A 22,828-nucleotide genomic window follows, 5' to 3' on the forward strand; every position below is an offset into this window, starting at 1 on the left:
GAACGAACGAACTAACTAACTAAAGCCCTTGCTATATAGACCAGGTTAGCTCTGAACTTACAATCCTATTTAGTCATGCTCGTCGGTATAATAAGGCAGATTTATCCAATTCTTGTGTCCATCAATAATTTGTTCTTTCTCTTTTGAGCTGGGTGTAATGGTGCATACCTTTTATTCAAACACTCAGAAGACAGGCAGGACAATTAGGTCCACACAGAGAGTTCCAAGACAGCACAACTGGCACAAGCACAATTAGAATAAAATGCCTTTTAAAATAGAGGCTAGAAAAATGGCTCAGTGTTGAGAACACGTGATGTTCTTAAAGAGGACCCAAGTATAGTTCCCAGCACCCTTAGCAATTCCAGTTCCAGGGGCTCTGACACCCTCTTTCAGCCTTTCAAGCACACACATACACACACTTAGGTATACAAATACAAGTGGGCTCTGGATACATAATGAGAAAGCACGTCCCAATATGCTTTTGTATATTTCTCAAATATTATAGAGATTTCTGGGTACCCAACCAAAGGAAGATACAAAAGTCTACATGTTCTTCTTCCTCTTGGCTTCGTAGCCCACTGATCTCCAGGATGCTTCATACAGAGAAAGCCCTTCTTCTCATTTCAGATTAGGGCATGGACATTGAGGCTTTCTCAGGAAATACATTTATCTTCAACTTCCACCCCAAATGAAGACACTGACTGTGTAAGAGGTTACATATATATATATAAAATGGAAAGTACAACACCAGAAAAGTGGCTTCCGGTGGTCCAGGCTCATAACCCTAGCACTCTGCCGGTAAAAGAGGAGGACCACAAGTTCAAGCTCACCCTATATAGTTAGTTCAAGGACTGCCTTGGTTATGTGAGACCCTGACCCAAAATAATAAATAAATAAATAAATAAATAAATGAAAAGTCCCCCAAACACGGGGGGAGGGGGGAGAAAGTGAACTAAGAAATTTAAAAATTATCACATTATGTTGTTTAAAAACTGCGAAACTATTTTTAAGAATGCTTCACTAGGGGCTGCAGAGATGTGGGTAAGAGTGTACACTGTTCTTGTAGAGGACCAGTTCCGTTCCTAGCACCCACACATGGCAGCTCACAACCACCTACAGCTCCAGTTCCCTGTGGACTCCATGGAAACCTATACATACACATTCTTTTTTAAAAAAAATTATTATTATTTTTATGTTTATTGGTGTTTTTCCTGCATTTTCTGTGTGGGTGCTGAGAATTGAAGCCAGATTCTCTGGAAGATCAGCCAGTGCTCTTAACCACTAGAGCCATCTCTTTAGCCCACCCTACATACACACTCAAAAAAAAAAAAAAGAATGCTTTAATTTTGATAGAATGTAGACAAAAGGAATCATAAAATTATCTTGGAAAGTAAATAAATAGTTTCATCTTAAAAAAAAAATAAAGGCAGCCAGGCTGTGGTGGTGCACGCCTTTAATCCCAGCAATTGAGTAGGCAGGTGAGTTCGAGGTCAGCCTGGTCTACAAGAGCTAGTTTTAGGACAGGCTCCAGAGCCACAGAGAAACCCTGTCTTGGAAAATAAATAAATAAATATAAAGTGAATTTAAAAAAAAAAAGGCTGATCCATGTTTAACTATCATAAACAACACTATATTTCAAACAACTCCAGTGATATTTTTTTGGTACTTCCTTAACAAAGTGAGGCCAGTGAATGAGTCACGTGGCTGCTTTTCTTTATATACATTAGACATTCTAATTTCTAGCTCAGGATGGCAGAAAATGAAATGCAGAAGTTTGGGGCACAGAACTGGCTATCTACATAATTTACCAGAGGGAAGTCACAAATATACCTTAAGTTGTGACATACAGACTATAACCAATTTCACAGGGTTGATGGACAGATTTTAAACAAGAACCTCATTCCTGATAAAAGCCTTGACCAACAGTCATTACCAACACTAACCAGAGGAAACAAAGATATGGAACATTTTGGTCTAAAATTACCTAAGGAATCGAGTGCTTAGCTAGAGGCTGGGGCATCGTTCAGTAGCACACTGGGTGCTGCAGTCAGCCGCGCATCCTTCTACTCTACAGGCCACCGAGACAGGAGCACAGTGAGTCTGAAGCTTGTCTGGGTCACACAGCTAGAGCCTGTTTCAGAACACCAGACTCAGTGGGATAGCCTGGGCTACACAACAGCGTTTCAGGCCAGCCACTCAGTGAGCACGTCTCAAAACAACATAAAACTAAAGAACTAACCAACCAAGAAACCCAACCCAACCTAACCAAAACAATTCCAACAAAGAGTCTGTAATGAGGCTTTGAGAAGTTAACCAATTATTTCCTTTTACAGTAGATAAACTCCCATTTTGTTCACATCTAGTATTAAGAGATACCATGAATCCCAACTGCAGAAGCATCACACAGATCTTGGTGTTAAAGACTTGACTTCCAGGAATTAGTCTAGTTGGAAAAGAAACACCCTAAAACAGGAGCAGTGTTGAAACCAACAGCTTTCATGTTCTGCAGGTATGTGCAATACACCCTTAGATTCAAATTCACTCCTTAAATTTTATAATAAATACACCAAGTGTATCAGGAAAAGAGTCTGAAAATTGAAAAGCAACCATTTAAAAAATATTTACTATTGTTGTTTATTCATGTAAACATGTGTGTGTCTCGAAGAGGCCAGAGGAAGTCAGATGCCCTGGAACTGGAGTTAAAGGCAGTTGTGAGCTTCCTGGTGTGGGTGCTGGGAACTGAAATCAGGTCCTCTGCAAGAACAGTATGTGTTCCTAACAAGTGAGCCATTTCTCCAGCACTGAAAAGCAACATTTGAAAGGCCTGACATTCTCCCAGTAAAAACACTATGTCAAAGAGTCTACAACCAGGTTAGACAAACTTTTCTCCCCGAGAATGCTGGTAACAAGCAGTTTTCTTATCCTCAGGCTGTTTAGTTTTCACTCTCCTCCCTCAACTGAAGTTCTGTGATCCTAAATTATCAGGGCTATGTAAAACCCTTAACTACTAGTTCCTGAAGTCAAGTGACAGGGCTTCTCCCACTGAACAAGGTCTGCAAGTGAAGAGCCTGACTTCTTCCCGCCTCCAACTCCCAAAGTAGCGTCTCATCACCAAGCTCTCCGCTCTCTTCCAAAGACTCTACCTCAACAATAGAACACAGTCTTATTCCTAACCTGCTGGGTATGGTAAAAACTCAGACCTGAGCAGATTTTAAAATTATTTTCAAGGAAAAAAAGAGGCCCAATTCCCATCAAAAAGAAAACTTCTAGCCATGAAATCTCAGCCCTGGGAGGCTAAGGCCAGGAGGACTGGTGTGAGTTTGTGGCTCCCGTGGGCTGCAGAGTGAGGTTGTCTCACAACACAAAAAACACAACAAACAAAGCAACAACCCAGTAGGAAGCTGCTTATAGCATTCTGTCTATTCTGACCATCTTAATATTTCAAATAGGGGAGACAGTCTCCCCTGCCATTTTCACGGGTATTAATAGTTCCAGTAAATAAAGCTTATCCCAATCGATCCTGCCAAATCTTCCACTGACATATATTCAGTACAAAATCAACACGTTTTCCAGTTTTATTACAGTAGCCATCTAACCAGAGCACAGCAATTATCAGCAACCTGACAAATACAAAAGGCCAATCTCTTACAGGACTTCTCAGGTGAGTGCTAGGTAAGCCAGGCAGTAACTAAAACCAAACCAACCGAGCAAAAACAAAAATCTTTTTTTCTTTTGTTAGACCCAGGTGTAAATTCTACAGGTGAGCATATTCACTCAAAACATGCTATCTGCGGAGTATAATTCTGATAACAGGAATATACTTAATTGTATGGTATACTGGAACATGCAGCAACAGTTAAGACCCGACTGTCTGGATGGGGCCTGACCTCTGCCGTGCTACTTGACCTTCCTCTGTGTATCATTTCCTCATCAGAAAATCGGACTAACAGAATCTCCTCTCTGGAGTTTAAAGTTTCAGATGAAATAACTTGCACTGCACAAAATGTTAAGCGAGTGAACAAGGCAGTAAGTAAGTAGTTGGTAAATATTAATTTGCCAGTTTTAGAAATCCTATCTCTATATAGCTGGGCAGTGGTGGCGCATGCCTTTAATTTAATCCCAGCTTTTGGGATTAAAGGGAGACAGATTTGAGTTCAAGCTGGGCTAGAGAGTAAGTTCCAGGACTGGCTCCAAAACTATTCAGAAACCCTGTCTCGAAAAATGAAAAAGAAAAAAAAAAGTCTATCTATAGATGGCTGTTTATAGTGCTTGAAACTTGAAACACCTAAGAACTCTAAAGGCAGAGCTGGGGAGATGGCGTGTGGGTAATTAGGTGTGACCCAAAGGCTGGGAGCTGTGGCTACTACCGCCTGTAACCTCAGTGCTGTAATAACAAGATGGAGGAAGCAAAGGACTGCAGGCCGGCTAGTCTGCACGGGCAGTGGCAATTGACAATAAAATCTGTTTCAAACGAGATGGAAGGTGAGGACCGACACCCAACGCTGCTCTCCAACCTCCATGTGTCGAGGTGTGCCACACTCACGCCTGGACTCACACACATGACTACCAACAAAATACATGGATTTTTAAAATACATTATTTTGGCTACAACTGATGTGGTGGCATGCCAGTAATTTCACTATGTAGGAGGCAGAGACAGGAGGATTTTGGGTTTAAGGCCAGTATGGATTAGATTATATCTCAAGAAACAAACAAAACAAAAAGCATACAATTCTAAAGGAACTAGTTTATAAGGAGGTAATTCTCACTGATTTTTCCCATTACTGAGTCTGATTCATTTTGCCGCAGTATTTTCTATGTTCTCCACTGCACCATCTTGCAAACACTTCTCATTTTCCACAGACAAAGAATGACAGAGGAAAGATTAAATACACACAGGTCTGTTATATACTTGAATTTCTGTGACCAAAGGAGGATAAAATGTTTTTGTGTGAGACAAGCTGACTTGAAACACTCTATCCTCCTGCTTTAGCCTCTGGAGTACTAGGATGACAAGCATGTACCACTACGCATATTTTTTATTTTTGCCTCTTCCTTCCTTTCTTTTCTTTTTTTCTTTGTTTTGTTTTTCGAGACAAGGTTTCTCTGTCGCTTTGGGGCCTGTCCTGGAACTAGCTCTATAGACCAGGCTGGCCTAGAACTCAGAGATCCGCCTGCTTCTGTCTCCCGAGTGCTGGGATTAAAGGCGTGTGTCAATACCGCCTGGCTTGTTTTGTTTTTTTTCGAGACAGAGTTTTGCTATGTAGCCTTTTCTGTCCTGGAACTTGCTCTGTAGACCAGGCTGGCCTCAGAACTCGAGAGACTGTCTCTGCCTCTCGAGTGCTGAGATTAAAGATGTTCAACACCACTGCCCAGACCTTTTCTCCTCCCTGACAGAGCCTCATGCCTTTCTTAGCCTTAAAGTCCTTATCCTCATTGCCTTAACCACTCTGGGGCTCTGAGACGACAGGTATAAGTCAGGACACTTGGATCAGTATATTTAAGTGCTGATTCTGCTTCTGACAAGGCTACCAAGTGTAGTAAGCACATGTTTAAGAGCAGTCATGTCCTTCTTGGTCCTTTTTTCTTCAGGATTTATTATTTTATGTGTGTGTGTGTGTGTGTGTGTGTGTGAATGTTTGTCCGAGTATATGCACATCACATGGGTTCTGGTGCCCTGGAACAAGAGTTACATACAGACAGTTGTGAGCTTTCATGTGGATGTTAGGAACTAGACCCAAGTCCTCTCCAAGAACCACAAGTACTTTTAACCACTGAGCTCTCTAGTCCCAACTTTGTCTTATCTGCTGATATAATCTGCAAAAGTTTTAGCACCTAGTTTTTTTCTGCGTCATATATCTGCTAGTGAGGAGTGAAATTAACTTTGTCACTTTATGACTAATACAACAGAAACACATACAATTCAGGCAGAGGAATGGGTAGGTACAGATTCTCTTATACACCACTTACAGTCTCTGTATGCCTGTGGCCAATGAGTAAGCCACCATGGAAAGAAAGAAGGGGAAATTTCTGGCTGCTTCATACCTGACTGAAGTATCACCCGACAGCTCCCAACTAAGAATTCTGAGGAACAACACTTCCTAGAAAAGCCACCAGAATATACCTAACATGTAAACAGACCATTAAATGGGAGAGTAAACGGATTAAGTGTACTTTATCTGAACATTCAAGAATCTAAAATATTCCATTAGAAATCTAAAAGCCAGAGTGCCCCAGTGCCCCCTACAATCAACCACTACTTACTGGGTGTTACACTTCCGTGGAAAGTGCACTAACAATGACACATGAAAAGATGGCTACAGCATAAAAGGAAGTCAATCTTGATAGGCATTTGCTTCATCTTGTATTTCTTTTTTTTGGCTCCCCGTCGGGTGTATTTCTTAATTATAAAGGGGAACAACATACTTGCCCCCAAGAAGCTTTGCAGGAAAAAACAAGAAACACAGAAAACAGTTTGGGGATGTGGTTCACTGCTTGATTATAGGCTAGTGTTAGGGCTTTGGGTTCAAGCCATAGCGCCACCAAAGAGGGAGGGGCATATATTATGAGAGACACAAAATCTGATTAGAGTTCAAATGGAAATCAGGAATTGCTTTAAAGAGAATGTAGCAGATGAAGTCCAACATGGAATTAGAACTCTTCAGAGCGCACAGGATACACAGGGAGAGGAAAGAAACAGCAAAGCGCAAAGTATTTTCAGGGAGACAGGAAAACTCCCCTGTGAAAAGTGCTCAGGGGCTCTGACTCAGGAGCAACACACTAGACAATCTGAGGGTAGAGGCCATGCTGAGAAAAATGGAAGACACTTAAAAATCGAGCTGTCAGTAACAGAAGGCCACGAACGCCACACCTAGAGCAATATGTGCTCCTAGTAAGGTTAGTATGTGGGCTGCTTTTAATGTGAGCCTTGGCTGGAAACAAAACCCATTTTATGATGAAAACCAAAGTAATGTACCATAAACAATATACCATATAAAAGGAACCGTAAGAAAACTGGTGTTTCAGCTTTATCAACAGTATTATTTGGCTTGATTGCCTATTGTGTACAAAGAACATAACACCAGATGCACACATGTAGGCTATTTTCCTGACACAGAGATGCTGACGGCTAAAGCACACTGAGCTGTGGTGAGTTACACCATCACAGACCACAGCACCTACTATACTCGCCTAAGGTTTCATGCAGTGGTAGGCTTCCCCACCTCATCTGAAGCTACCTTGGAGGCTAGCCATAGTGGTGCATGATTTTTAATCTAAGCATTCAGAAAGCAGAGGCAGGAGGATCTTTTTCAGTTCCAGGCAGTTAGGACTCCATAGTAAGACCCTGTCGCCCAAACAAAACAAATAAACAAAAGAATGAATTGAATATTGGATAAAATTTCCTTCAGGCTGTGTGTCTTGAATCTGTCCAGATGCACTCAAACAAAGTTAAGACGTAAGTAAATAGCCTGTGGCCTAGGATCATGTGTCACGTTCATTACTGTATAACTAAAACTGAAAGCATAGCCTGGAACAGAAAAGACACTGAGGGATGGGTCCTAGGACTTGCTGCATCTCCAGTAGCTGCTGGCTGTGTTTAAAAACAACTTAACTGGAACACAGTCATGCTCATTCAGTGTCTCATCTATGGTTATCACCAGGCAAAAATGGCAGAACTGAATGGCCCTGATGAGGACAGCATGTCAACAAAGTCTACATTATTATCCTGTCCATTACCGAGGCTCACCAGACTTAGGCCCTAGAGCAGTGGCTCTCAAGCTTCCTAATGCTGAGACTCTTTAATATAGTTCCTCATGTTGTAGTGACCCCAACTATAAAGTTATTTTTGTTGCTCCTTTGTAACTATAATTTTGCTACTGCTATGAACTGTAAACATCTGAAATATGTACCCCCAAAGGGCTTGCGACCACAGGTTGAGAACCACTGCCCTACAGGCGGTGAGACCCTGGAAGAGACGAGAGGAGATTCTGCATATCACTGAAGTGGTGGCAGATTGGTGTTCAGCTCAAACGTCTATGTGCTGAGTGTGGTAATGAGAGCAAGTGTGAGAGCAACGCGCACTCAGAAGAACCAAAGGAAGAGTATGTTCTTACTTGGAAGGTCTACTGCGCTGTAGGCAAAGGAACAACAGGAAGGAAACTTCTGCAAATCAAGATGGAAACTTGTCCAACAGACAGCATGAACTATGGTTTGCTTTGCAAAGAGGTGGTCCTAATTCCTCAGATCTCCATCTATCAGTTCTTCTATAACTTAAATAACCATTCATATTTAAGCTTACATTAAGTCTTGTGGGGAGCGGGGGAGAAAGCTCATTATAGTCCTTGAGGTACCTACCTAATTTAATGCTACTGTCAAAGGTGCAGAATTTTGAGTAACTGCTCGTCACCATAAAGACATCCTGGGACACTGGTGAACAGATGTGCACTCACATATTTGAAGCAACTACTAAATCCAGTTTGGAGATCCTAGGGGACATCAGGCTATCAGTACTAATATATTTATGAGTTAAGAGTAGGGAGTAGCCAAAAAGAGGAACATGGGATGTACTCACTCATATTTGGTTTCTAGCCATAAACAAAGGACATCGAGCCTATAATTAGTGATCCTAGAGAAGCTAAATAAGGAGAACCCAAAGAAAAACATATAGGCATCCTCCTGAATATTAACCTTCATCAGGCGATGAAAGGAGACAGAGACAGAGACCCACTTTGGAGCACCGGACAGAAATCTCAGGGTCCAAATCAGGAGCAGGAGAGAGAGTACGAGCATGGAACTCAGGATCGCGAGGGGTGCACCCACACACTGAGACAATGGGGATGTTCTATCGGTAACTCGCCAAGGCCAGCTGGCCTGGGTCTGAAAAAACCTGGGATAAAACTGGACTCGCTGAACATAGCGGACAATGAGGACTACTGAGAACTCAAGAACAATGGCAGTGGGTTTTTGATCCTACTGCATGTACTGGCTTTGTGGGAGCCTAGGCAGTTTGGATGCTTACCTTACTAGACATGGATGGAGGAGGGTGGTCCTTGGACTTCCCACAGGGCAGGGAACCCTGATAGCTCTAAGGGCTGACAAGGGAGGGGAACTTGATTGGGGGAGGGGGAGGGAAAAGGGAGGTGGTGGCGGGGAAGAGACAGAAATCTTTAATAAATAAACGGAAAAAAATAAAATAAAATAAAAAAAAAGAGTAGGGAGTAGGGATCTTTGAACAAATCACTCCCAATTTTTGCGAATAGAAAACACCACACGAAATTTGCTAATATAAATACCTAGTTTTTACCTCACACAAGGATAGATAAACTTTTAAGAACACCATTTAAAATCTGTTTCGGCGTAAGGCTGAAATGAGAACTACAACCAGCATCTTCCATGAGACTATAAACAATTATTTCATTTCCCATAGCCACCTAACTAAGAGCAAATGGCTTGCTTCGTATGACGAATGCCCCCAAAGCACCAAGAAGCCAAGAGAATGCCTCAATTTTAGGTTGTGGAGTCATGTTTGCACAATTACATACCACATAGGAAACTTTAAGACCAACATACTCCTAATGGAAATTCCCTGGTTCAATCTGTCAAAAGTGCAGAACTAAGAAACAAAAAGCAGAGGAGCCGGGCGATGGTGGTGCATGCCTTTAATCCCAGCACTCGAGAGGCAGAGGCAGGCGGATCTCTGTGAGTTCGAGACCAGCCTGGTCTACCGAGCAAGTTCCAGGTCAGGCTCCAAAAAGCCACAGAGAAACCCTGTCTCGAAAAACCAAAAATTTCATCTAATCGGCAGCTTATGCTATCCACTTCCTGTCCACACTGGCTTGATAAATGTAACACTTCTGTATTTCCAGTTTACTCAAGACGTCTTTTAAAGGGCACTTAGAGAAACAAAGGGGCATCGTATGTCACTGAGGACATAAAGAATGTTTCTCTTCTGCTGTCACACAATACCTGCTTGCTTACTCACGTAATTACTAGGTCAACAGAATGCAGCTCGGGGATGGAGAGCCAGCTCAGTGCAGAAGACCAGGCTCGGCTCCCAGAACCCACATGGTGGCTCCCAACCATCTGTAACTCCCTTTCTAGAGGATCTGCTTCCCTCTTCTGGCTTCTGAGGGCACCAGACACATTACACTATGCACATACATATAGGCCAGCAAACATTCAGACATAAATAAAGAGATGACTCTTTTAAAAGGTATCTTTAAAGTGTCCATTTCCTGCTAAATTTGAGACAAAATTACTATTCTCCCCAATCACATGCATACATATCAGCATATTTTTAATATTAGCATATTTACCAAGTAAAAAGTCTAGATCTTAATTAGTCTATTACAGCCAGCAGAACACACTGAGAAAACAGAAAAAGTGGGCAGACACTCCCTGTTAGCAATGCTGAATTTCAGAGTATCCACTTCAGCTATTTACTTCTTCCTGTCACTATACCAGGTGGTTCCATCAGGGATTTAATAAAATAAAATCTTTTTTAGATTTACTTATTTATGGTCACAAGTGTTTGCCTTCATAATGCCTTCACCACCTGCATGCCTGGTGCCTAAGGGGGTCAGAAAAGGTATCAGATGCCCTGGAATTAGTTATCAATGGTTGCAAACTACCATGTGGGTACTGGGAATTAAATATGGGTTTTCTAACAAGAGCAACAAGCACTCTTAACTGCCAAGCCATTTCTCCAGCCCCACATTGGGGATCTAAGAAAAATTCTACTACACTTACAGTGTGTGTGTGTGTGTGTGTGTGTGTGTGTGAGCGTGCGCACGCGCACGCTGCACCTCAAGAACACGTGCAACAAGATTTGCATGTGGAGGTCAGAGAACAACTTTAGGAAGGAGTCAGTTCTCACCTTCCTCCATAGGGGTCCTCCCTGAGGCAGGAGCATCCTGTGGTTTTCTCTCAGGAGAGGGGTCGAGGAAGACACCCACCACTGACTTCTAGTCAGCCCGAATTTCCAGCAGACTATTTCAATTGCTTGAAAGTAAGAGTTCCATATTCTAATGTCTTTTTCAGAGAAGACATTACTAACAAAAACTTTCTAAGCCATCTTAAAAATTTTTGAATCTGTAAATAATCTAACGAATACTGAGTCTTATATCTGATCCAGTGGAAAACCTGGTTTGTTATAAATTCCTCGCACTTGCCTGAACACTGGTGTGAGTCTATTTCTTCATTTTACTGAACCCGTTAAGTGTGACTTACATGGACAGTACTTTATCATCCTCATCACACTAGAAAAGAAACACCCACGTCTCAATGTGAAGATACCCACCAACAGGGCTATAGCGGAAGGTTAGTATCGTCTTACAACCCATTTCACAGAGTCTATTAGAGCAGGGCAGCATCTACCCAGTTCATTTGCTTTGGACTACTACTGTGTCTGTGTATGGAGGTCAGAGGACAACTTTCAGGAGTTAGGTTGTCTTGTCGGACCCTACTGTCCATTTCACAAACACCCACCAGCATAAAGCCTGTTGGAGAAACTGTATTGTTGCTCACTGTGGCTCACTACTAATCTAAAACCTACCCACCTTATAATATTGTGCTCAATTCCTCTTCATTTCTACCATCTTCTCTAGCTATAACAGCTAAGACCTGCCAATTCTGGCTCCAAAAACACTTGTATTACTAACTGGGTATTTGTTAACATTTTCGTGATTAATATTCTACCTTTGCTAAAACCTTCTGTATAAAATTATTTATTTCAATCCTAACACGCAAAAACTGTGAACTATTAGCTCTCAATAACACGTAGCCAGATGTGTAGAAACAAGGCATCCAAGTTGGGCATGGCAATATGCACTTTTAATCCCAGAACTGATGAAGCTAAAGAGGAGCTCTGTGAGTTCAAGGTCAGCCTGGTTCACTACTGAGGTCCACCCAAGGCTACATAATGAGGACCCAAGTTCCAGCACCTACATTGGGTGGCTCACAACTGTCTGTAATTCCGTTTAAAGGACTCTGCCCCCTCTTTTGATATCTGCGGCACCTGCACACACATGGTTCACACATATACACACAGGCACATACATATAAATATTAAAACACAAAGATTAGATCTGGTTGACATTAAAAACCCTTTGAGAGCCCAGAAAAGGCCTCAGTGGAAAATAAGCTCCCAGAGAAGGGTCAACAACATTCATAGTTCCAAGAGAACTGAAACCTCAGACAAATCAACATCAACACCACTAAACCACAGCAGCCAAGTCCATAGGAATGAGCATGGCAGGAAAACTGTCAAATTGAAGGGCAGCCTGGCCCTATGTCAAACCAAACATAAAAATTGACCACAACCCAAAATTCTAACAATAAAAACAAATGACAGAACCAAAGGTTGACAAGTACCTAAGACACACAACACTTCTGTAACGGCAGCGCTGGGGGCAATGACGATGGACGGGCTCAGGCAGGAGGATGACAAGTTGGAGATCAGCCTGGGCTTTGGCTACACAGTGAGACATAGTCTTAATAAACAAAAAGGAAGTATGTAATTTCTCTGATTTATCCTTATGCTCCAAAGAATCATCTAAAACTAAAGGACAATGTGGATACCTGGGTGTTTAATGTCCAGGAGGTTCTGCTGGGGAGCAAAGCACTGTCAACTCTAGTGTGCAGTGATAAAACTCAACACCATCTTCTTAGGTGGCGGAGAGTTACTATCTGCACAGGACCCTCAGTGGGAAACCAAGCAGCGCAGGCTTTACCAGCAGCCCTACCACTTCTGTTGAGGCAGAGCAGCCCCGCCCGCTCACACACAAGCCTTCTGCACCCTGCTCTCCTCCTAGTACTCCAAGCCCCCTCTCCTGCCCTTCATGGCTGATGAAGGGCATCATTTTCTTCTCAATGACACAAATCTATAACCTGAGCACTCAGGAGGCTGAGGCAGGACAGCCATAAATTCAAGGTCAGTGAAGTCTCTTACTCACCATCTCAAAACAAAACGACCAAAACAGTAACATTTCGCACCCCAGAGAGATAGTATAAATTCTTTTTCTGTCATTAAAAGCTAACAAAAGGCCTTCCATGGTGATACACAGGTAGTACACATGGTGGTACATCAGGAAGCAGAGGCAGGAGATTTTCAGTTTAAGGCCAGTCTCTGCCTCAAACCTCAAAAGCCCCAAAACCTTAAAAACAAAGTAAACACCACATACATGCGTGCGTGCACACACACACACACACACACACACACACACACACACACACACACACATAATAAAAAAGCCACTAAAGCCTATGATTCAAGAGAGGGAGCTCATGGGGAGAAAACCAAAAATACATAAAATACCTAAAATGGAAGAAATTTTACCCAGTTTTTAGTTAATAACTATAGTGCATGACAGTATTTAGTGGCAACCTGTGATGAACTTGGATGTCCTGGCCATAAAATATGATCTCAGTATGTTCCCCAGTTCAGAACCGTTAGAACAGCTGAGCAGTTAATTACTTAACTCAAGAAGCACCAAAGCTCCTGGAACTTTCCTCCCCCCGCTGGGATTAGCTCCTGTAGGCAGAAGCCCTTTAGCACTTAACCCCTTAAGTGGGCACTGCACACCCGCACACCCATTCCTGCTCTAAGCCAACCCCATCCGTTTAAAGAGTGCTGTTCAATAGCTTGGTTTCTCTTCAGATCATGTAAACCTGCCTTCTACTAAAGGTTCCGGGGAAAGGAACAAGGCAGGGTATTTAACCAATTTATTTTTTAGTTATGTGTCTGTGGTGAGGAAGTATTGTGCATGAGTGCTTGTGCCTGAGGACCAGGCCAAATCATCAGGCCTCTGAAGCTGGGGTTACAGACAGCTGCTAGGAACTGAACCCACCTAGGTCCCTCTACATGACCAGTATCAGGACATATCAGCTGAGCACCTTTTACTAAACCCTAGTTTGTGTGTATTTATGTGCACGCACACACGTGTGCACATGTGAAGGCCTAAGGACAGCCTCTAGGAGTCAGTTCTCTCCTCCCACCACACGGGCTCCAAGTCTCTTAGTCATCAGGTTTGGTAGAATGTGCTTTAACCATCTTGCTGCCCTATTAATCAGCTTTTTAGAGGCCTTGCATTGGCAAGATTATTCATGTGGAAAAAACAAGATACCACTTTCTGTGAAAGCATGGTAGAATACCCCAGTCTGTTCCTTTGTAGTTTAAATAGATAGCAAGAGGTCAAGATCTGTAACTTTCCCAGGTTAGCCCACCTTGCTAGTCAGTAGTGAGCTGGCTACAAATCAAAGATATCCTCTGTTCTTCCACTCTAAGATGAGAGTGGAAGATCCTGGACATTTTGGGATCCTCCCACTTTAGACCTTTGGTTAAGAAGACTGGCTCACGGAGCACCCACCACCTACCCATCCACCTTTCTACCTACTTTCATGGTCTGAAACTAGCTAATAGAGCTAGATCTAGGCTACTACAAAAACCTAAAATTTCACTGTTTAACAAGATTGCTATGATTGTTCCTAAGTAAACAGGAAAAAGAAACAGCATTTTTCCAAAAGGTAATTTGGACATACCAAATAATTATCTAAATTTATGTGATCAAAAATAATGGACTGCCTAGAGAAGCCTGCAAAGAAACTACATCTAACCCAATTCTGTATTAGCAAAAATTCAGAAACAAGGCCACGGCACTCAAGACTTCTTACAGTATCTAGCGCTGGTCACTTAAACAAATCTTCAAGTAATGATTCATTCCATTGTGTACTCTTTCAAATGTTCCTTAGGTTCAAAGAAAGACGTTCCCCACAGTACTAAGAGGCTGCTGTCAAGTATGAAGGGCCCAGTACCCAGAAAAGCTTTCCAAAATCCCAATTTTTGCTTAAGAGCTATTTATAATCATCCAGAGATACTGCTACAATTGTCCTTAGGACAACAAGCACACTTGCTGTTTTCAACAGAATGTCAGAGGGCTGGAGTAATGGCTCAACAGTTGCGAGCACTGCTGTCCTTCCAGAGGACTGGGCTTCAATTCCCAGCACCCAGACTGGTTTGTGACTTCAGTCTCAGGTGCCCTCTTCTGGCCACCATGGGTACTAAACACATGTGGCACACAGACATCAGACACACAAAACAATTAAAATCTTTTAAAAAAAAGCTTAATACTAACTCTGAATTTGAATATTTATCAAGCATTCTTTTTTTGTTCTTTTCTTCCTTTTTTTTGGGGGGGGGGGAGATAGGGTTTTTTTTCTCTGCTTAACAGCCCTAGCTATATTGGAGCTCATATATATAACAGGCTGGCCTGGAACTCAAGAGATCCACCTGCCTGCTGGTATTAAAGGCATGTGCCATCAACACCTAGATTACAGGCATTCTTTTTTTTTAATTCAAAGTTTCATATTTAATTTTCCACAATATAAGATGTAGGTCAAGCCTTTGGGCTTTAAGATAAGTTGTACCTAACTCTCAGCTGGACTGTCTCCCGTGATGAGGAATTTTTTTTCTTAAGCCAAACTTTTTCCTTTAAAAAGTGAGTGGTGCACGTCTTTAATCCCAGTACTCAGGAGACAGAGGCAGGAGGATCTCTGTGAGTTCGAGGTCTAAAAGAGTTAGTTCCAGGACAGGCTTCAAAGCTACAGAGAAACCCTGTCTCGGAAAAAAAAAAAGTGAGTGGTTCTGGGAACGGCAGAGATGGCTCAGCAGTAAAAGCACTTATTGCTCCTGCAGAGGACCCAGGTTCAATTCCCAACACCCAGCTTGCAGCTCACAATCAACCTGCTACAGCTCCAGTTACAGAAGACCCACCCACTTCTGACCTCTGAGGGCAGCCTGCACACAAACATGCAGGTAAACATAATAAATCTAAAAGCAAGTAACTGGTTTGGCTCGTGAGAGTCACTTTTCTTGGGGACAATCACTAGCTTCAGAGGGAAACCATCATGTTTCAAACATTCTATTTGTCATATTAAAAAGACCTGTACCCAGGGAAGACCTAATTCATCTTTAGAACATTTAGGTGGAACTTTTTCTTCCTTTTAAACAGTCAGGGCAGTGAAGGATATGCCAGAGCTCTAATCCGCTTCCCTCCAGCCATGCTTGCCACTGGTCTTGCATCATAGAAACAAATGTCAATACAGTAGAAAGGGCAAAGGATGTCTTTGCATTATTGATGTAACTAACAGCTTTGTTCCTGCCGACTCCCCAAGCACATCTACAGATCTGCAGAGTCTCTTGGATCATACTCTGAGAACCACTGAGCAAAACAATTCCTACTGAAAGCTCAAGTCTGGGATGCATTAGTCATCTCGGCCACCTCAAAGCTGAAGCAGGAGGACGGCAAGTTTGAGGACAGAGCGGGCAACACAGTAAGACCTTTTCTCAAAAGCAGAACAATGGCTCTACAACCCTTCACTCAGATCTCCTGGAGAATGTTAACTAATGCTAGAGAACAGATGCCCTGAAGAATTTGTATGACACGAGTGTGTCCTACGATTTGTAAAACATTTACAAACGAGACTTTACTCAAGTAAAGTCCGACATCTACATGTCATCTTGCCAAGGAAAAGCAAGGGAGAAGAGAGCCTCAGAGCGGAAAGGTGAGTTTCCCAGAGCGCCGGAGCAGTGCAAAGATTGAACACCACACCATGTTGTTCTTCTTATCCTCTGTACTGCAAACATTGTAACCAAACCTGTAAAGCCGAACACTTGAAAACTCAGCAATCTTAGCAATCCAAATGTGCAGCATCTCCAAACTAGAGAAACTCTAAGAGTAGAGGTCCACATACACCTTGTCCTGACCCTTCCTACCTGTACAGTAGAGATGCGGAGTTGATCACTGAGAAGTTAATTCATTACCTCAAAATCATACATGTTGTATCTGTAACACAGTAGTAGTTTGTGTCTATACTGTTCCTTTTTTACCGAGACCTCTAATTTTATTAGCTTAGAGAATCCCTGAATTTACTACAAAGTAATTCCTAAGGGCTGGGGATGTAGCTCTGTAGTACTTTGTCCAGCGTGCAAAGCCCTAGGTTTGAGTCCTCCCAATAGTGATGATGATGATGACTATGAATATATTCTAATGTGTGAGGCTAAACTTCAGAAGACAGGCAATTAGAGCCCAATTGTAGCTACTACTTCCTATGTCCTCCCAAGTCCACTTGAAACTATAAGTGGGCAGAACATGGCTTTCCTATTTTTTTTCCTATCGCACAAGACAACAAGGAAAACCACAGGTGGGAGAGATAGCCCACCAGTGAGGCAATCAATTCCCTTTTTACTTTCAAAACAGCTATGGCTGAAGTAAAGGAAAACATAGCCCAGGTTAGCCTGGAACTTGCTGTGCCGCCAAGGCTGACAGAAGGATTGCCCTTCCTGTGCCTCCTCAAATGCTGGGGTTACAGGTACAGATCACCACACACAGCTGGGAAAAAACAAATTTTATAAGTATATAGTTGCTGAGATAAATTTTAGACCACTCTGTGATGCCCTCTCCCTCTAACATCCCCAGCAGGGTGAACTATCTATCTGTAACCCCATCCCTGAGACAGTTCACCCAGAAGTTACCTCCCGAGTCCCGACCTAGCTTAGACAGAAAAGTCTCATTGCTGTAAAGTAGCACAACTATAAAGATATGAAACACTAGTTAACACCCAGAAGCCCTAGGAATCAGTAAGAAGTCAAACTTAGGCTGTAGTTAGAGAATGATACCCATCACCTAGAAATGAGTGTGTGTCCACTATTCAAGCACCTTGAATGGAACCAATTTTAAGTACAACAAATGATATTCCAGAATATTATTATCCTTTTGTAAAATAAAAACAAGAATGAAAATTTGCAATTCCTGTTGCAAATATTCTTAGAGAATTTAAAAGCAATTATAAAACCATACACCCCTAAACTTTCATTTCTTTCTTTGTAAGTTTTAGGACTCTCTGGAAGCTTAATAAGCTGCTGTGTACCCTCAATCTGAACATAAGGAGTAAGCACAGCAGTGCTCATAAAGTGTGGGAAATAAGTAACATCCTTTATCTTCATGAATTCTAAAATTCTGTTATTTTAGGAGGCAAAAAAAAATTCTGATTAACTTTACAAACTAGAAACTCTACTGCTAAAGGATTGATCTTAGAATCCAGTCAAGTGAGTTCACACAAAGGACAACAAATTATAAAGCAAGTCACACTTCTACTATAAATGAGTAAGTTCCACCTAGCTTCTCTTTTTCTTCTGTGTGTGTGCCTGAGCACAGGTGTGAGAAGTACACCGGTAGGTGGGCATCTGTGAGCCCAGAAGGAGGCTGTGGCGCCCCAACAGCTAGAGGTAGAGAGGTGGTCGGGAGGCAGCAGGAATCCTATTCAGGTCAAAAGCAGCAAGCACTCTTGACCCCTGGCCATCTCCAGCCCTTCATTCTACTCTTTGCAGTTACTGCTTCCACTGTATCCTTGAGATTTCTAAAGAACTAATTTCAAGACTTTAGCCCTCAACTGCTAATCAGAACCTTTCAACACTAGTGCAAAACATCTACAATTACTGAAAAGATCAACTTTCAGTACGAGACAGCACAATGCTAAATAAAAATTTTGTCTAGTATTACAATGCATCAAGCCACGGTTTAAGACATTGTTCTTATTAAAAAAAGTTCAGTTTGAAAAGACAAACAGTACAAAGTCAGCCTAATCTATGTCCACAAAAATGAGAAAACAAAGAAAACAAATATAGAAACAAAACACACACATCCTTCATAGACAAACCAGATCAAAAAACACAAAGTATATTTAGTTATGACTTTATAACAAGTCTCGGACAACTGAAGAGTAATTGCTATTTTCAGTGAGAGATTGGACCTCTTATCACCAAGCCGCATCCCCAGCAGAAAGATGGATTTGTATGAACTCTACAGTGATGACATGACATCATTGCTATAGAGATAGCCGTTGACTATTTAGAGCAGAAACACTAAACTAACCTTGTAGCAGTTCAAATCTAAACATTATATATTAACATCTACCCCTGAAAATGTATTTACAGCACACATGTGAAGTCAGTAATATCTCCTTGACAGTCAACAATAAAACGCCAAATGCAAACCACACTTTGAGGGAGGAAAGAGGTAAACTCTGTTAAGTTTTCTCAGATCTTATTTCACAAGTTAATTTCATTCAATAAATATTTATCAAAGTGCCTAAACAAAAAGCAAAGAGTGCTAAACATGAGATTTCGATCCCAATTTTAGACTTTACACTTAAAACAGCACGTACAGTTACATGTCATCAAACTCTGCATAGGCAAAATCTTTCAAAGATCTCCATAAACGTAGATTAAGTTACTTATGTATTTACTTATAAAGGTTTCATTAGTCCAGGCTAGCCTTTAATGTACGGCAATCATTCTGCCTCAACCTCTGAACTGCTGGGATTACAGCTGCAAACGGCTCACGAGGGAGGGCTCACTTTCTCTGTAGGTCAAAAGGAAACACTGGAATCATTATAAATGACCAATGATAAAATGATGATCAATTTGTAAAGTGAGTGAGCCCAAACACAATGTACAAGTAATTCTTTTTCAAAGTTACACTGTGCTCTTCAGTCTCTTTGAATTTTCCATTTAATTCCTCTAAATTTAAGTCCCAAACATCACTAGTGCTCAGGTAAAATCCGAGGAACTAAGAATACATATAACAGAATTAATTCCTATCTTTGTGATGTTTTCATTTAACTCCACTTAACTTCCATTGAGAGAATCTATGTAACAGCAACACGCTAGTCATCTGAGGTACACAAAAGAATATATTCTGTCCTTGGACTTTACAGTTCAGTAGAATAGATAAAAATACACAGCAGTAACAGAAGTTAGGAAGTGATACAAGCCACTGAGAGGAAGAGTGATAAGTTAGAAAAAGGGGAAAGACGTGGCCGTCATCTCCACGCCCCGAACCACAGCTCAGCACTGCGTCCTCCAGCAGTCTTCTGATACCAGGCACATTAAACCCAAATAGCTGTATGTCCTTCAGCAATTTACTTTGTGGCTTCCACAGATAAGCTTATTAAACTACCAAGAATGTCAACATGAGAGTACAAGGGAACATAGTGCACTACAGAGATTAAGTGTGGATAAGCTCAAACAAGACCGTCATTAGGGAGTCGTGTCTTTAAGTAAAAATTATTTCCTCCCCAGAGTATTAACCTCCTCTAACTTAAACCTGGGGACGACACCATCCATGCCATTATCCACACTTAGCTAACCAAGGCGCTCTAGCTTGGAGAGGAGCGGATAACAGGACTAAAAAGATTTGCAAGATTTAACTCACCATTCAATGCCACATTTCGTCCTGTGGGTTCTTTTATGGATAAACCACTGCCTTACAAATCAGCAGACTCAGGTTATCTTACCTGTTCTAGGCCTCAGTTTCCTCCTCCACAAAATGACAGGGTGGGACCAGATTTAAATAGTCCCTTTCCAGCCCTTAAAAAGTCCCATGATTCTATGAGGACTTAATACGTAGATTCCAAGTTAGCTCTTAGAATGATAAGAGCTTTAAAAGAGAAGAATCTCTCCATTCAATTAAGTTACTTCTTGCTAAGAGAAATTCCTTTTAGGCAAGTCTCAACAACGTTCTAATTATACAAAAGAAAACTGAAAAAAATGAATTTACAAGTTAGAAGTACTCGGTCTATATCAATACACACTGTCAGCAAAGCAAACATTCAACAATTTAAATATTAATTTAAAATATTAAAAGTCCAGCCTTCACCATAATGTCAATTTTCAACTCAGTAAAAATGCGATTTCCCACTTCTGTAATAAAAAAGTGCTTGTATTGACACCAGTCAGGAGTCGTGGGGCCAAAATGTCTTTCTGAAGTATGGGAGGGTGGGAGGGGGCAAGGGAAAGGAAAGCAAGCCCATCCGCTCAAACTCCGAAGGGAAGATCTTTCTTCCTCCACCCCATGGAAAATCCGGAGGGCCCAGTTCCCTGGGAGTAGTTTCAAAGAAAATTCAGGGCGCTGATAAGTCAGTTTCAGAATCAGACATATCGAGATGGCGAAAAAAGGAGAAGAGGACAGACTTCCTGGATTTTCTCTCTGCAAGAGAGAAAAGAGATTTCCTCTTGCTGACGAAGGGAAAGGCCCCTTTAACATTTTTTTCTCTGTCTCTGCACCGTGGCGGCTGCCAGACTAGGTGGGGCTCGCTCCCTTGCCTTCCTTCGGCCACTTCCCGCAACAAATGAAGCGAGCCAGCCGCGATCCGGGCAAACTTTTTCCCTGTCAGGCTCGAGCCCGCGGGGCGCCGGGGAGTGGTCCCCCCACCCCCATCAACGCTACTCCGCCCAGGCCGGAGCTGGGAGAAACCCCGGGTGTCCGCAAAGGACAACTTTCTGGTTTCCGCTCTAACTTCCACCCAACCCGCGGCGGGGATCGGGGATCGGGGCGCGGCGGGGAAGGCTGCGGTGCCGCGGGCGGCGGCTGGGGGTTCCTCGGGCGCTCACTTCCTCCGCCATATTTCAGACATTTGACCCCTTCCGCAAAGCGCGCTGCTCCCCGCCGCGGCTGAGGTTCCTCCCCGGCCGCTCAGAGGCGGCTCGCCCGCTGAAGCAAGGGGTTCGCGGGGGGGACCCCGCAGCCACCTGCCGCGCGCCCGGGCCACCGTCGCCGCCGTGTGAGCTCTCCCCCACCCCGGCCGCCCCGCCCGGCCCGCGCCGCCCCCCATCGGCCCCCTCCAGCCGGCCCGCGCCAGCCCCGCCGCCACGCACGCGCTCCGCTAACCTCTCGCGCTGTCACCGGGTCCCTGCCGTCGCTGTCGCTCCCCGTTCCCTTCGGCTCGCTGCTCCCGGCGCCACGGCGGTCTCTGCCGCCGCCGCCAGCCGCCGCCCGCCGCCGCCTCCGCCGCTCAGGCTGCTTTCCACGCCTGACTCTGGGCGAGGTTTGGCGGTGTCGCCTTGACGTCAGGCGTTCAGCCTCGCTCTCGCTTCCGCCCGCGGGCGGGGCGCGCAGGAGCGCAGCCCGGGAAGGGGCGGGTCCAGGGGCGGGGCCCCGGGCCGAGGAGGCGCGGCCTCGGCGGGCTGGTCGGCGGGCTGGTCCTCGTCCTGGGTCTCGCCTGATCTCTGGCCGGCCGGCTCCAGCCGTGTTCCCCGTCCCTGCCTGCGCCCTCGGGGTGCTCCGATCAGCTTCGCCTCCGCCTGCTGACTGTCCGACACAGTCGGGAGTCAGCCTCCACGGAGCGCATCCTCTCGACCCCAGCGGATAACGGGGAGCTCAGGGCTTAGAAACCCTCCGAAGCGGTCGCGGGGCCTCCGAATGCACACTGGAATTCCGTCGCCAACGCCCCCAGGCCGTCGGTGTTCGCGTGGTCCTTTGTGCTGGGGAAAGTAGCTGGAGAAGTAACAGAGCTGCAGTCCCCACTCCCAGAGCGCAGTGAAAGAGCCCGACCAGGGCAGCTTTTCATTTTTCAATTGGCCTTTCATTGGATTTGACAAGTATTTCAGCCTGCCGTGTCTCAACCAGGGCCAGCTGTCCGAATTACTCTGCAGATGCAGTTCACAAATGGATGATACCTAAGCATGCTTATACCCGGTACCTAAATTAACCCTGTTTATAAAATTAAAATAAGTGGTTCATTGAAGTGCACGCCTGGGGCGCCTTCGTGACTTTATAGATTATTCATAGGTGTAAATCTATGATGTGATTCCGGAAAGCACCGGCCAAAAATGTCTAGTACCAAAGAGCACAAGAACTTACATAGACTTAATCATTAGAATATTTTCATACTACCACCTTTAATAAGAGAACCAGCCCCATCAGAGCTTTGTTTTGAAGAGTTTGTTTCTATTCTTTGTTTTTGAAACAGGGTCTCACCTTATTATGTAGTT

General features: G+C 43.4%; 1 protein-coding gene across 1 annotated transcript in view; it reads right to left on the reverse strand.

Annotated features, from left to right (window-relative positions):
- Nucleotides 1–21,901, reverse strand: part of Rap1b (RAP1B, member of RAS oncogene family) — a 34,387-nt gene extending 12,486 nt beyond the window's left edge. Inside the window, exon 1 of the mRNA XM_005357901.3 lies at nucleotides 21,726–21,901. The gene's annotated coding sequence lies outside the window, so the exon portion shown is untranslated. The remainder of the gene's footprint in view (nucleotides 1–21,725) is intronic.
- Nucleotides 21,902–22,828: the final 927 nt, after the last annotated feature.

The sequence above is a fragment of the Microtus ochrogaster genome, chromosome 24 (genome assembly GCF_000317375.1).
Source record: "Microtus ochrogaster isolate Prairie Vole_2 chromosome 24, MicOch1.0, whole genome shotgun sequence".
NCBI classification, from domain to species: domain Eukaryota; kingdom Metazoa; phylum Chordata; class Mammalia; order Rodentia; family Cricetidae; genus Microtus; species Microtus ochrogaster.